The sequence below is a fragment of the Hirundo rustica genome, chromosome 8, assembly GCF_015227805.2.
Source record: "Hirundo rustica isolate bHirRus1 chromosome 8, bHirRus1.pri.v3, whole genome shotgun sequence".
NCBI lineage: Eukaryota > Metazoa > Chordata > Aves > Passeriformes > Hirundinidae > Hirundo > Hirundo rustica.
Window position 1 is genome coordinate 11527071 of NC_053457.1, and position 16717 is coordinate 11543787.

Genomic DNA, 16717 nt, shown 5'->3' on the forward strand with positions numbered 1-16717 from the left:
TAGAGGAAATGATTACAGCAATTTTTGGTTGCTTTGTTAATATTACTGAATGAAAATTTGTGGTACTTGGCAAATTTTTACTCATCTGAGCTGCCAACTGCCTGTATGGTAGTCATTCAGTATTAATGCAGTTTTGGCCCAGGGCTCTCATTTCTGAATTTCTGCTTGGATAGTCTCAGATGTGGTGAGAATGTCAGCATGCTAAAGTTTCTGTTGAAAGGCTTTTTATACACATGTATGGGAGCTTGAGTGTTTGTGACTTCAAGCAGAGTATAATTCAGTGCCACGTTTACATAGATAAAACACATGGCTTGAAAAGCTCAGAGATTTTTTTTTTCCTTCTTTTCTGTTACCAATGCAAAACATTAATGAATTAATAATTCATTTTTCTGGAAAAAAAACTTACATTAAAGCCAATCAGGTAGAACTACAGCATCACTCACCTCTGTCCAGCACCCTGAGTCTTGTCCCTCCCGCCTTGATGAGAGCACATGCACCAGTTTGTCACTCCGTACTGGGCTCCTCTGAAGGCCAAACTCCAAATCACCAGGCAGTAGAAGTCTTTTGGCACTCTGTGAAACCGTAGCAGGAATCAATACAGCTGTTGGGCACTGTTTAATACGCTTTTTAGTACAAGTGTGCTGAATGACAGTTTTCAGCCTGCTTTCACCTCCTCTCCCCTGCTTTCCTCAACTCCTAGAAAAAGGAGCCAGAAGAAAAAGGAAAGCAGTAAGGTTCAGCACGCGGTAGCTGATATTCCACCACTGACACTAAACTCGGACTTCAAAATGGTGCTTCTTTTTTTTACCTGCAACGTCCCTACAAAACTGCCAAGGAATGAAACTAATGCCAACCTGAAAAACAACACCTTCACCTTCCTTTTCTAATTGTAAACAACTACTAAACCAAGTTGCATGTGGAATTATTAGATCAAAAGTGTGTAAATTGCATTTGTGTATGTCATTTGCAATGTCACAGAGTATGGACATGAAAACACAAGATTTGGGCAAACAGCTGAAAGTCTCCTTCAATAATAACCAAAGGTTTTTTATCCAGCTATGTGATATCCCCACACATACATCTACAAGAGCAGCTTTTATTTAGAAAGGTTCCTTTTTAACACAAATTACCGCTTTCTTGAATGTATTCTAAGATTTGCAATATCTTTGATTGATTACAGATTAATTCTCTTGATCCCTTTTAAACACACATTCCCGAATATTGCCAACAAACATTCCAATAATTTGATTCAGGAGGGCAAAACCTGTATATACCAAAACTGATCCTTCCAAGAAAATGAAAGCAAGAGTTTGTTCTAAACAGTAGAAAACTTACTCTTGTGGGGTCTTTTCTGCAGATATTAGAAAACAGATTTTCCATTTGCAGCTCATGATAGTTTTTGTCTCATTGACAAAATCAAATCCACAGCAATTGGCAGCAAGAGGAGACTGTTTTAATCCTCTCTAGGTTTGTTTTTCCATTGCTTTACAGTTTGTATGCACCCTCCAGGTAACACTGAAAGAAAACATTCAATTTCTAGTGAGGGCATTAGCTGCTTTCCATCTTCAAGGTGGATATGTTGGTTGAGAAAGCAATTGGGAGGATTTAAAGTCTTGCTGTAAACTGCAGAACTGGTGAAGAGCTAGTGGCCAGAAGCTGATACAAACTCACCAAGTTGGGCAGGAGCAGGCTGAGCTCAGAAATCCGGCAGGGACACAGCTCCTGCTTCTGGGTCTTTAGAAGACTTGTGCTTTCCCAGGGAGGTTTTTTCACAGTGCCCCAAATGCAGGAAAAGTTTTTCAATTGCATCTTTTCCAGTACTATGAACTTGCAATGTAAATGACTGATATTTCTTCCTTGCATCAGTAAAAAGAGAACATGCATTGTTTTCACAAAAATAGCGACCGAGCACAAAAAGACCACAGCGAGAACAAAAAGGTGAACAAATACATACTATGTACAGATTTGAAATTCATGATGACTCAAAGACTTTGGATAGCTAAGGTTTTAACAGAGGGCTTAATACCTTCCTAAAACTCTAAGAGACCTTGTACATATAGCTGGTACAGATGAAATGGGAAACAGAGCCGGTCTCAATGACTAGCTAGCAAGTCAAAAACCAGCCAGAAATAAAATAACCACCCAGTCAAATTACTTTAAGAGAAAGCTTAATAGATTTATTATTTAGTCACTCAACATGAGGCTGAGCACTGTCCAAGGGAAACAAGGCAGAGGCAAAAACTCCTGTTTCAATTTAAGTGGAAATCCTAACTACCCCTCTGGCTAATGCTTTACGCATATGTTGATGTCAATAAGAAAATTCAAAACAAATCCTCTATTGGGTTACAAAAATGCTGTGAAAACAGTACACAATCAGCTGTTCTTCCTACTGAAGCAGCAAAATCAGTAACAGTGACTGAACTAATTTTAAATCGCATTCGACATTATTTTGCCCATATATATATAACCAAATACATTTGGGTTTTTTAGGTCTACTGTGACTAAACAAGGTAACATTAAAAGATACTGTAACAGGGAATCCTTTCTCAGAGATGGAGTCACAAAATAATTTGAAATCACATTAATATTAGTTTCTAAATTGTAAACATATTAATTTAAAATTCAATGTTATGTAATTAAAACTTTAAACGAATTGGCCAAGTCATCAGCAAGGAGTGAATCAAGTCAAAACAAGTGTTGCAGAAACAGATCAGAATGATAATGATACATGAATAACTTAAATATTCACCATGAAAAGTAAAACAATCAAAGAGGAAGCTACTTGAGTAAACAAATAAGATTAGGAACAAAATGCTGAAATAAATATTTCTTTAAAAAGTGAAGCAGCAACACTTCTGGGCTTTTATACTCCGAAGGAAGGAAAACAGTTTTCTTATTCACAGGTTTTAGGAGAAGTTATTTTGCTTTCTCAAATGAAAGAAATGGGAAAACCAAGAGACTTAACACTTTGGGGCCAATTCATCTCCTTGGTAGAGCTGATACTGAAAGTTCAGAAATGTTTTCATTAAAAACAAAGAAAAACCACCCTTTTACTGGTATTCAAAGTACTAACTACTCAGAACGTAGACAAACACCTCTGCATAACTTGCAGCTGCATTGCCCCAAAAAGTGCTACTGCACGAGTGTAATATTTAATAAAAGCAGTAGATGAGACAGATTTTTCAATAAATTATTTTAAAATTATGAAAAAAAACCCTCTAGCATATCTCTGTCCTAATGATTCCATAGTGTGCAGCTTAGGGACTCTCATCAGACTCTCTGTTTTTCCAAATGGAGCAGATACACATGAATCAATCATGTCCAGTCCAAACTAGGAGCATTCCTCCTGGTGTCCCCTACTAAAACTAGTACTGTACTCCTAATGGCTATGAACAATGCTTACAAGCACCTGCAGTAGGGTGCAAAGTCAGTTTTAAATGTGTGTCTCTGGTCCCTTATCAGTAAGTTGCAGAGGGCAAATGGTACTTAATGTCTCATCTCCCAAGGGCAGCTCAGCCTGAGCAGTATCAGAGCCACTGCTAAACTGTTTATCATTAAATCATCGTGCTCCAGCCTCAGCTTACCCAATGGAAATGTTCTCCCACAGAGGGAGGAGGAAAACAGAAAAAAACTGACAACACTGGCAGGTCCTTTAACACTTATAAATGAGAGAAAATACTCATTTAAAATAAATTCTAAAGAATTAATCCATTTGTCAGGAGATATAACAAAAACAACAACAACAACAAAAAAAAAAACCACACACCCAAAACAAAACAAACAAACAAAAAAAGAGTTATAGGGAGTAGACAGACTGCCACTAGAGCAAGCTCTGGATAATCTCTCTTTAAAGATGATTTGTCCAAATAATCTTACACTAAGCTTTCTCTTGCTGGTTAGTATAAATGTCAAAAGCACTGGTAAGAGGCATAAATAAAGAAGTGATATTTAACCAATAAGACATGACACACAAATAACTTCTGGACCATTAACGAATGTCTCAGGTGTATTGTAAAACATGGGGCCAAAGGTCTAGATTGTCTTATCTTTCTCATAAAACAGGAATCATGAAAAATGTGGGAGGAGGACATCAGGGAAGAGTCATACTCCTATGTTACCAGATGGATGCCATGATTAAAATACATCTCACAGCCAAGATGAGAGCTGTATTTTTGCTCAAAGACTAATTAATTTCTGCAATAGGAAAGGTGATTGTATTTTGGGTTAGGTTTAAATGTAAAGGTTTGCCTTTCACCAGTCACTAAATTAATTCATAATTTATACACTCTGGCAAAGGAATTTGGAAGCTTTGCACTCTCAAATTTACCAACAAATCAGGGAACAGCCTAAACTATTTGGGGAGACGTCTCTGAGCATTAGGAGCTGACAGTCTTTTAAAAGCTGTGCTGAGTTTCTTGGGATAACAAGGAGCAAGAAGATGCCAGTCTCCAATAGCAGAACTTTCTAGAAGCATTGAAGCATTTTGAAAAACTATGTAGTCGCTACCTGCATCTTTTTCTCAATAGTCACCCGTCACGGGTTTTTTGAGCTGCTCTTTTTTGCTCTCGTATTTCCCAAGAGTGTGTCCCCTCTGCACACTCACTACCTGCAGTGACAACTTTCACACCTCCCCCTTGGAGTTAAAGCACAAAGGCAGGGTGTTTGCATTACTGCGTTACAGCAGCTTGCAGCTTCAACATCACAATCAAAATCTAAAAGAGACCTTAAAATTATCCTGCAGTTTCCAAAACCTCAGGCAGATTTATTCTTAATTCAGTGGTGCAAATGAACAGTTAAGTGCAGGGAGAAAAAAATTTTAAAAATTGTCCTTTTATTTGAACAACATAATAGTTCTTCCATTTTAATGTCCATATTACAGAGTAACTATGTTAGACAATTTTTATTTACCATTCTACTATGGACAGTTATCAGATATAGCACACAATCAGAATTATCAATTTGCCTTACAAAAATAATTACAGCTTATACTAAATTTTCTCACTAGAAAAGTAGAAACCTTCACATATAATTCAGTCCTCAGAGCGTTCAGATTCCTGAGTTGCTCTGTTAGTCAGAGCACTACTATGTACATTTTATATAGCAGGTAATTTAGTTTGACAGCAATAATGTTTAATTTCTGGTAAGTGACTTGTTTCTCCTAACTGTGTAGCAGTAAAAAGCTGTGAGAAAACCTTCAAAGTAAAAAAATATTCTTATGTGTTTTTCTTTAGCTTCAGGTACAACAAACTACCCAAAGGATTTTATCAGACACTTTAATCTCAATATTGATTAGGGGAGATAAAGGAATTTGTTGAACTTGTTGGGTTTTAATTGATTTTCTACAATACGGACATTATGACTTCCCATTTGTTGGCTGCCACAGATACTGATCAACAAAGGAATACTTAGATGTAATGAACCAACCCACCTCCACGGGCACGGGGAAAAAGCCACAAAGTTAGCCTCAGTCCTCAGACAATTCTCAGGGTAACCTGTAAGCATTATTAAATAGCTGACTGAAAGAAGAGGTGAATAATCCTTATGCTGATCTCTTTGTAGATAGGAAGCCTCATATTATCAAACATACATATCCCAGAAGAGTAGAAAACAAGAAAAGCCACATCTAGTGAAGAACTCAGTTCTTTCAATTTGGCGTTTCCTTCATTTTCCCGTTGAAGCAATCGTTTGCTACTAACCAGTAACTCAGGTTCACATGAAATATTGCTGGAGTACCTTGGAGAGTATCACACTGATAAAACAACTTGGAAAAATGACACATTCATCAGAGCTTTCTTCATCTACTAAATCAGTATTTCATATTTCTGAACGTTTGCTAGAGTCTTTAAAGCAACAAAAGAGTTAAAAGCGTAGCGCTGAAACAAGGCTGGACTGAAAAATTTCCCAGCAGATCACCCAGCAGCGGTCTGCAGGGGTTTGTAGCGCACCACGATGTCGCAGCCAGCAGCTGTATGGAAGGGAGCTCTGCTGAAAGGCCACTGACAACACACGAGACACACTGGGGAAAAGGTTTTTTCTGACTTGCTTGCTAATCCTCCTCCTCACAGCTGACAGCCCTGACACCTCAGACAAGGCTGAAAATTAACTGTCCTTATAAAATGAATGAACAAGTGTCTCGTAAAGTTGAACAGGCTTTGAGTTTATGAATTCTGCTGGCTGGCAACTCTTCTTTGAGTTAGGGTCTCAAGAACTTTTCTAACAGCTTTTCTAAGAGTTGTGTCCTTTTTCTGAATTTTTCAACAGAGGTTGCAGGCCTTTTGTTTCCCATTCTCATGAAACAAGTCATCTGCTAAACAGCTTAGGTCTTAAAATGCCTGAAAGCAGAATGAACACACACATTTTTCTTCTAAAAGCCCCAGCTCATTTTAGGATCATTTTAATTAGGGTTGAATTTTCCCATTTTGGTAAAGAAAAAAATATTTCCAACCAGTGTTAACAGACTGAAAGTAACCGCATCATTGCCAGAGCCTTTTAAAATAAAAAAAAAAAGCAGGAACAGCAGAAGTCTGGGTAGACAAGTGATCTCATAAGAAGAGTTGCTGGTGAATATTCTGGCACAGAACAAAACTTGCACATATTTTGTAAGAAATGTATTTTTACAAATTGCCTGGAAATTGTCCTGGATGTACCAGAGGGCAGAAGAAAGGAGTTGCTGGCTAATGAACCATGAAATTACGAAAGGTGAGAATGAAAGAGGCATATCAGGTTAATAATGAATTGTGCAATATCTGTACAGAGCTACCATTTTTCTGACATTTTTCTCACTGTTTTAAATGTCTGAACCTAGTGGGTTCCTATGTCTTCCCTTGAGATTCAGTTGCACTGTATAATAAAACTTCCTGTCAGGAAATTTTTCGCGTTCAGCCTAAATTTCTCTTTTCTCAACAGCAATATATTATTCCACATTATAAGCTCTTCTTCTGCAAGGAGATAAATTATCTTAATTTTTAATGTTTATCCTTCACAAAAAGTTATTATATTCTTAACTCTCTGTCAGTCGGCCAAGCTTTAAACATACAGATCCCATAAATCAGATATAATGCTATATTTTTTTTCTCTGCAGTCCCTGAAATTACATTTCGTTGTTTAATGCTGAGATTCCCATACAGGGGGGAAGGTAAGCAGGTGGCTTGTAGACTGCTTTTCCCTCAAATAATATTATTTGCTCCTTAAGCAAATAATATTGTTTTGCTAGGAAAAAAAAAAGAAAAAAAATTCCACAGCTGCTGGTTTCTCAATTCTGCTTTAAACCTAAGAAATACTCAACTTCCTCCTAGTTTATAGCAGTAATAATGGCTCTTCCACTGGATGACATAAATAGCTATTGCCTGCTAGCATTTCAGTCTTTAGTCCTTCTGAGCTTTTCTGGTGTTGCTGGCATAGCTGAAATACTGGAATACCTGCAGCATGTTGCACGTGTGTACGCTGTAGAAACGCTCAAAACAATGGTTATTACTCTAATATGTGTATATGCAAGTCTTGGGGGGGGCTAAAAATCCAGCACACAAACACAGGCTTAATGGAAAATCGTTCAGAACTGATCCACCACTGCAAGTGAAGCTTCATGGAACTAGATTTCTCTATTTTTTTAATGCTCTTTTCCAGTATTGATTCAAACCTACATTCAAATCACATTCTATCATAATTTTTAAGTGCTCAATTCCTGACATAATTTGAGCCCAGGTTGAGATAGATCAATTTGAAGCAGCAAAAAAATTTTGTTTAATTTGCAAAGCAATTTTTCTTCAACAGTTTCATTAATATCTTTGAAAGAGACCAATAGATACCTTGCTTTTTTATATTTTTCTTCTCATCTATCTGGCGAGAGTCAAGACAAAGTATGAGGGGGGAAAAACACCAGCAAAAACTGCATGCATTTATTATTGCTCAGTAATAGCCACATAGAAAACCAATAGACAAAAATTTTGAATACATTTGACACAGCTGGAAGGGGAGAGGATCTTTGCTCTATGGGCCAGGTGTGTTACAGGCTGGCTGTGGGATTTTTTTTTCTTTTTTTTTTTTTAAATGCTGCAAACAGGATACTTCACCATCAGTATTTTTCAGTATGACTCTTTCTCTGACTGTTTTCCAAATCTTTACCTTATTTCCCAGTAGACTTACAGTATTACATAGCAATTTCATATTGTATACAGGACTATGGAAGTAATGAAAGTAAAAATATCACTGCACTTACCTAAAAAAGAGTTATGAATAGGGGCAACAATGAGAAAGGTAATGGGTTCCTTCACCTGCCATGAATGCTGACTTGACTCTGCCTAAACACTTTCAGGTCAAAAGGCTCTGCTGTTTCAGTCAGTTCCCACAATGAGGAAGGAAAAAAAAAGCACATTGCTTGCATTAAGTCAAAACAACAATGAATTTTCAGTTGAAATCTGAAACAGTGACAAAAGAAGACGTTAGGAAATATTTTGTTTGGTCACCTTTACAAGAGAAATCTATATACAGATTTCAAATGAAGAGAATTAAATGGAAGACTATTTAAGGTCTCTTTCTGACAACACCATTACCTCAAATATATACTTTCCTTTTTATTCACTCTTGTATCTCATAGAGATTTCACTAATTTCCCTTCTTTAGTAGGACACAAACATGTTCTAATTTCCTTTTAGCCAACATTAACTTTCTTGCTAGTTGGAAGCGTTTATGTAGTGGAGAGGAAACAGAAAACATATGCAAGTATCTGAACAGTTTCCAGTTCTTTTACCTTCTGCATTTCATGCTCTTTCTATATGAACACTCATTTAAATATCAAGTTACCTTCTGCGCTTCCTGCACTCTCTTCACACACTTATATATCAATTTTTTACAATTAATAAGCTCTGATTTAAAGCCCTCATGTCATTACAAAGGCCAAATTATTATGGTAGTAGCTAGAGCCAATTTGGATTTGGTGAATTTAGAATAAACTAGTTTTAATAATAGGTGAAAATGCCTGAGAGTCTGAATACGTATTATCTGGTGGGGTCTGCAGGTGTGATGGAGAAATGCACATATAATAATATAAATATCTTTAAATAAATAATATAAATATATTTAAAATTTTAAATTCAATCTTTAACAGAATGTGGGAGAAAATGTGCCATTATTGTTATTTTTAATGGATGGGATTGTTTGCTTACCAGATTACATATACATGATGAAGCTGTGAAAATCAGCAGTGGAATACAAGGGCATGTTTACTATATTTCTTCGACAGATCTGTAGGGACCCATTTCTTGCCCTGTCTCTGGGAGAGCTCAGCCCAAGGCTGGATGCTGGCCATCATATTGCTGCACCCTCCGAAGCAAAGCAAGCCGGCAGCCAGCAAGGATTCACAAACTCACAGGAGAGACACAGGCCAAATTTCTCCTTCTCAGGACGAGTAAGCTCATTGCTGTTGTTTGCCATTAGTGTACCGGTGACTACCACCCCTCCTTTTAAATAAGAATACGAGAATTATCTCAGACAAATGTCTGAAGAGCAAAGCAGAGGCCAGAAAAATAATTCTAACCACGCTCAACCCCAAATCCTATAGTAATTAAGACCTAACTCTGGGGGTTTTATCCTTCTTCTTGACATAGTCTATTGACCAATATTCATCTTCATGGCTCACTGAAAGAACTCAGTAGGCTGCTGAGTAAAGCTGGAGGACCATTCTTTGCTTCCAGTCCTGCAGCATTGAAAGTGTCATTGTACAGAGTTGAAAGTTATACGCTGTTATTTTTTGCTTTGGAGAACACAATACAAAGACCTGCTCCAAGCCCCGTTGTACTTTCTGGATTTGTATTCATTTGACATTATGCTACTTTGGAATCAGGCTTTACCTTCATAAATATCAGAAAGCACTGCTGAAGAAGTAATGCATGTCAAGTGGCCTGCAATCCTTGAACAAAGCAGACCTTGCTCTCCCCATCATCATTATTCACCAGACATGGCAGAATGAAAGGCTGAAAGGATCAAAGAGCAGAGCACCAGCAGTATCTACTAATAACTGACAGTGTAAGCAACACCACTAATCAAGGCCAAAATACAAGACATCATAAAGGACAGACATTCAGGTTCTCTGGCTTAGCTAACACTATTTAAACTGGGACCAGCTGAGCAAAATGAAAGAAGGTACTTTAAGGAAAGTTTTAAGTAAAATAAGCAAAAACAAAATTGCACCTGATAAAATTAAAAATAAATCTGAATGTGAATTGATTACAGCTAACATCAGTCTCTACTGAAATTTTCGGATCCTTCTTACATATAACAGATAACTGTTACTCATACATAGAGATATATAGTTTGAGCAAATTAATATAGCCTTTTGAATTTTAAGTTTTAGATTTTTGCACTTTTTTATATTTCCTTTAAGTACAACATAAAGTAGCAGTTCTCATATCCCAGAAAAAAATCTAGGAAGAAAATGAAAGAAATCCACTGATACTGTCCTAAATTGTCAAAGAAAACGGTTGAGAAAAAAAGCTCTGGCTGCTGTCCCAGCTAGTACTGACTTTCATAACCTGTTTTTCTAGATCTTGTGTGTTTGTCAATACAACCTTTTTGCTACAGAAGCAAAATCTCACTACATTTTACTTTCTAATTACTTTATACCCTAAGACAAAAATTCATTTACTTTCATTGTAGCATTTATTGCCTGTATTGCTAAACGCAGATAATAGCTGAGTGACCAGAACCATCTGATAATAAACAGTAAAAGGCAACTATGAAAAACTGTTCTTTTTTTCCAAGAAACAAGCAAGTCATTTAGATATACTAATATTTTTTGAACTTGACACAGAAAGTTTAGCTCTAGTGCAGAAATAATTTAGTTTTACCAGCTCATCCAAGCACTGACTTCTCTACCTGAAGTGCCAGGGTTTCCCAGTAATGGGTGCTAGGCTGGCTGGTTACACAGTTTGAACCTTGAGCTTCTTGCCTACCAGCTGACACAGAGAGGTTAACAAAAACCTGTATATTGAGTAAAGCCTCTGACCACCATCAAAACAGCCACATTTTGCAGTGAACCTTCTGAATAATACAGTCTGTTTTCCATGACTATAGCCAGTGTTCCCAACGTCAGACCGCACTTGCAGATACCATTTAAGCGTTTTTACTAAATAAAGTGCAGTGGGTTAGTTGGCTGTTCTGAAAAGCACCTCAAAGGAATTTCAGCTGAACAAACTAAGGAAAAATATTCCATGGTCTCAGCTTCAACAGTATTCGAGTATTTGACTATTTTGAACAAATAAAATATAATTAAAGTTGCAAATATCGGGTCTTTAGGCTATTATTTCTCACAGCCAGGGACAATAGACAGAGAAGAATCTGTCATTTTCATGGCTGATTTGAAGACTTCATAGGAAGCAGTGTTTACATTCTCAAACTTAGTTGAGACCAATAACTGTTTATAATTATTCTATGCAAGTTAGTGGAAGATGCTCTGATACGAAAAACCCCCCATAAAACAGAAGACAATAAAAAATGTTTAGAGAAAAGCCAAACTGCCTATTTCAAATGAACCTGGTAGAAATGCTTTGACCTGATAGCAACAGGAAGTATAAAACCTCAAGGACTGTCTTACAATTAAATATTTAGAATGATAAATGAATTATCATAATAAACACTTAGCATTCAGGTAGAAAATGACTAAGAAAACCACTTTTGCCCATTTGTGGTTTTTTTGAAAGAAGGTCAGCTTCTCTTTCAATGTAAGGCAAAACTCATTCTTTATATAATTCATTATCCATTGACAAAGAGGTTGATTGCATCAGGAATAAATGTGACCCATTTCCTTCAGAATGCCTTCAACTCCTTTGCTTTTTTATTCAGAACGCAACAAAATAGCTTTCCAAACAAAAAATTGAAAGTGGTAGTGATACAATTTTAACTAATTAGGGATCTATTTCTAATGAAAGGATTGTCACAAAAGTACACATTTTTTGGAGTAATCACAGCATTAATATCACAAATATTTTTTTGTGCTTCTACTTCTTCAATTGGATCTGTGAAATCAAAGACAATTTAATCCCTTTCCTTATAATTCTAAGGCTATCCAAGTCACTGATGTATAATCAGTGTCCATTGTAGCAGTTAACCTCATATCTTCTAATTGCGTTCCTGACAGGACTTAGCCAAGTGAATTCCTAGTATTCTGTTTTCTCCATCAGACTGTAGCTTACAATAAAATACTATTTCACTTTACATTATTATATCTAAAGTTTTTTATGCAGTTTAGGGAAAACTATATTCTACATGACAGCAGCTTTGGATTAAATGAAACAGAAGGAAGCATACCTCCCCTGCTCAGTTTTGTGGTCCTTGTACTATTTCCTTTGCAAAAGAAGCAAACACGAGAAATTAATATTTTCATATTTTATTACTCTTCTCTTCGTGATAGTGTGCCTGGCACATCTGGTACGTGACCTAAGAAGTTTTACTACAACAACTACTTTTCTAAAAACTAGAGGCGAGATAAATCACATCTTATAAAGCTCACAGTCAGATAATCCGTTCTACAATCAGCTGCCCTTCATGCAAGGCTTTGGTTGATGCTGTCACCTGCAACCTGCTGCTTCTTCTGCACAATTTTCCACCATCCCTTCACATCTAGGGTAACTTCTGTGCAAATCAAACGAAATTGATTTCACTTGCTAAGTTCCAGTCCCTAACTTATTTTGTTACATCATCATATTAATATTTCAATGGGAAAGAATTAAATAGAATAATCAGCTTTGTTTGCCATTCACGTTACTACTTAATAGTAATACGTTACTATTTCGTACAATACCCAGCCTGATGATAAAAGAACCAGAAAAAAATCCTTTGTTTTGTTATGTTTGATCTTCCACTCGAACTGAATTTAATTTAAAAGTATAATAAGCCAACAGAAAATATTTTTCCCTAATTGAGATGTACCATCTGCTCCACTAATCAGCAAAACACATCTCAACTCATTTGGATGTTTGATGCACTGCTGTTATACAACTGACAACAGGAAATATGAACATGATTAGAATACAAAATAATTTTTTGTCCTAGCAATATTTGTTTTACACATGAACTCATTGGAGCTACTTCTGTGAAAACTATCTGGTCCTCCTAGTCTTCTACCCTAAATAAATTATGTAAGTATTTCATTCTCACAGAGTCTAAAATACTAATTTTATCTCCTAGCCACTGACAAAAAATTATTTTAAAATCATTTTATACTGGAAAATATCTGAAACTAGTTTTTTCACACATAATTGTCGCACAGATATTGCTGCTGATGCCACAAAAGCTGCATTCTAAATTACCCGTCTGTAGTTTGAAACTTCCTCCAGTTTTCATAAACTCAAATGCTATGATTCAGTAAAATCTTTAAAATTTGGAAGTGAATTTGGTTGTTTGAAATGGGATTCACTCCACGTACTAAACCAAATGTGGTTCAAAGGTGTGGGTTTGAGGTCCATACTATTTTAGCTTGTATTAGACTGTCAATATTGAGAGAATTTTGGTCCATGTAGAGCACAGGAATTGTTCCAGAAAGATGTATGCACCCCGGTGTGTTACCTCCAAGGGAAGTGTACAGAACAACCTGCATTTAAGATAGACAGGGACTTCTCTACCAGAGAATAATTTTAAAACTTAAGACAAACCAACAGAAAGAATAACATTAAAGAAGAAACAGTACCCAAATAAATCTTCCTTTGTAGGAGGATTAACCTGCAGTGAATCCATGACATTTTGTCTTAATCCCCTTGTGTACCTCTTACAAGAAAAGGATTCTGTCTTGTAGGACAAGGCTAAGACAGAGATACTTAAATGTCATACAAAGAGAGTTTTCCCTTTGATGTTATATAAGCTGCACATGGAACTTCCTCTTAATTCAGGACCACCGTCGATCAAGACAATCAATAGGGATTTTCTCATTTATAAGACAGTTATAAAGCTTAGGGCTACTTTCTCTGGGAAATAGATGTTTTAGCTCAATTGATTAACTTAATTATTTGAACTAGTTTGAGTGTATAGTTCTTATTTTGAATGCAGTTTCACTTCATGTAAGATTGTTCCACATTTACATTGAGAAAGGTTTTGGGTTTATACTGGTGGTTTTCATGTTCTCGACATGAAAGAAGGACAAAAGGCAGTCACTGTTTCTAAGGTTGAAAAGTGAATGAAAAATTGTTTTTGAAGTGCCACAAAACCTATATAATGACAAAATTAATGTTTTAATTTTTCTATAAAAAAGATACTCAAGAGAAAGTTAAAAAGTTATATACACATTTCCTTTTCTCATGTTTTAGGATCTGTGCAAAGGAAATACAACTTCAGAGCTCTGGTCCCTTAAGTTCTCATTTCCCTTCTCTTCCAAAACACAGTGTTCCCTTTTATTTAAATTATCATAATTATTATAAGTGGAGGGTTTTTTTGTTTTATTTAGGAGATACATATAGAAAAAAATGAATAAATCTTCAAAAGGAAGAAAGACGGTGTGAGGAAGCTTAAAGAGGTGCACCAAGACTCACCTATTCTTGTAATATCTTAGCATCTTTCAGTAATAATTCTCAGTACTGTGCTTTTTAACCTCAGAGCTCAAATCTGACGGAAAGATCTATTTTAGATTCAACAAAAGTACTAAAAGCCAAGGTGTTTAGAAGCAGGGCTCAAAAGAGAATCAATTCCATTATCCCACTGAGTAGTCCACCAAATTATTCCTATTAATATTAACAAGTGTAGTTAGTTGCGAAGATAACAACCAGTATGAGTCAAACACTTTTCAGCTCAACTGATAGATTTCAGAAGTTTTGTATTTTAACTGACAACACTGCTGTAAAGTTCAACATCCACCAAGATGCTTTGTTTCCGTTCCATTTTAGTTTTGTTTGTAGTAACATATTTCATTTTTTCAATCTTGCAGTGAGGATGTACTAAAATTTCAGATTTCTGTAAATTGTCTCCTTTGCTTGATATTATTTAGATATGAAGATGCAGTATTTTTTATTTATTGAGCCAAATTCTTAACTTCAGCAATACAATGACAGAAAAACCCAAGCAAATGATGTTTGCTATATTTCACTATTTTTAATCTGTTTGAAAAAAATCATCCCATATTTTGCAAGTTTTTCACAATGTTCCAAGTTCCAACGCACACAAAGGCATACAAACAAACCTGTATCAGAAGGAATCATTTTGTTTCTCAATTTTCTATTCTAACTGAAAGAAAGCAAAGATGCTTCCTGTTAACTAGATGTTTATATGGAAGTCAACAACAACAGAAAATTAATTAGAAAACAAATAGCTGATATTTGGACCTCTTCTGTCTTTCCATCAATGAAACTATTAGTGTCCTGGCTGTGCATAAAATCTTGTCATCACATTAGATATTTGATTTTTCTTAAAACAAGGCCATTAATTTTCTACCCCCATTGAGGTAATTCTTTTAGAGAGAATAAAACACCCTAATCTCCTTCCTAGTTATGCAGTTCAAAATGCCTATAGATTATGAATATATTTATCTCACACTTTTTGATCTGCTGTTCTCAGTCTGGATTCTTTCAACTTTTATCCATGGGAAGAAAGACTTAAATGAATATTTTGCTTCACTTTATATGTGAAGGCTCTCATATGAAAAAGTACATTTTCTCAGTCAGTAAGGCTGGGCAAAAAAAGTCAGAAGAGAAAGAGAGAGGCACAAATAACAATGCCTCATGCATGAGCTCCAGCTCTAAAATTTTCTCTGCAAAAATGGAACCTAACCATACAACACACAGTGATCCCAATTCTACACTTATGTTGGTTATATGGGTCTAAATAATGGATGTGAGTTAAACTGTACAAAAGCATCACATCTTCTGTAAATTTCCTATTAGTATTAACATATAAGTAACTAACAAGCAGGCTACAAATCTGCTGTACTCGCAATATGTTGAGTTCTCAGCTGTCTCCCCAGACCATGTGTGAATACACACTATGCAAAAGTCATTGTCACCCTCAGGGAGGTGAGTGCTAACCTTCTTTTCAGGGTCCTACCTTGGGGCCTATTAGCAAGAAGGCAGACTGCTTTATTATTTGAAAAGCTGTTCACTGTGATTTATGGCCTTGTATTAGCCTCCTCATCTTGAGATATTAGACAATCATACTTTGTCATGGACAATCTGAGGTGGGGAAAACACAGAGCATTCATCTTCTCTTGCCATCCAGGACGCTTCTTTTCATCTATTGTTTTTTCCTCTGGCATATCATTTCCTTGTAATCAATTTAAATTGAAAACTTTAATGACTTTCCCTGAGCGTTACACAGTGTTTTCACCTACTCTAAGGGGTTTTCTGCAAAGAAATTAAAACCCCAAAGCCTTTTAAATTTTACAGTATTTTCCCTACCAAAAAAGCACACAAGTCTCATTTGTAATTATGAAAGGATTTTAGAAAATTACCAATTAAGCAGATCCCAAATACCCAGTATAAATATTTCCACATTTTCAGTTTGTGGTTTAACCCCAGCTGACAAATAAGCACCACATAGCCACTCGCTCCCTCCCCCTTTCCCAGCCAGGAGAATGGCGAGTAGAATTGGAAGAAGGTAAGACTTGTGAGCCAAGAATTGTTGAAAAATTGAAATAAAGTAAAACGCAGTAATAATAATAATAATAGTAATAATAATAGTAATAATAGAGAGAAATAAAACCCAGGAAAGACAAGTGATGCACAATACAGGTCATCACCAGCTGACT

The 16717-nt window shown here is 36.0% G+C and overlaps 1 long non-coding RNA gene across 5 annotated transcripts in view; it reads right to left on the reverse strand.

Annotated features, from left to right (window-relative positions):
- Positions 1-16717, reverse strand: part of LOC120756230 (uncharacterized) — a 179078-nt gene that overhangs the window by 53884 nt on the left and 108477 nt on the right. For 4 of the 5 annotated variants that reach the window (XR_009208107.1, XR_009208104.1, XR_009208105.1 and 1 more), the window contains 5 exons: positions 9162-9455; positions 8216-8414; positions 1672-1856; positions 1336-1515; positions 444-572 (listed from right to left, as the gene is read on the reverse strand). This is a non-coding gene — a long non-coding RNA (uncharacterized LOC120756230). The remainder of the gene's footprint in view (positions 1-443; positions 573-1335; positions 1516-1671; positions 1857-8215; positions 8415-9161; positions 9456-16717) is intronic. The other variant, XR_009208106.1, reaches the window with a different exon arrangement.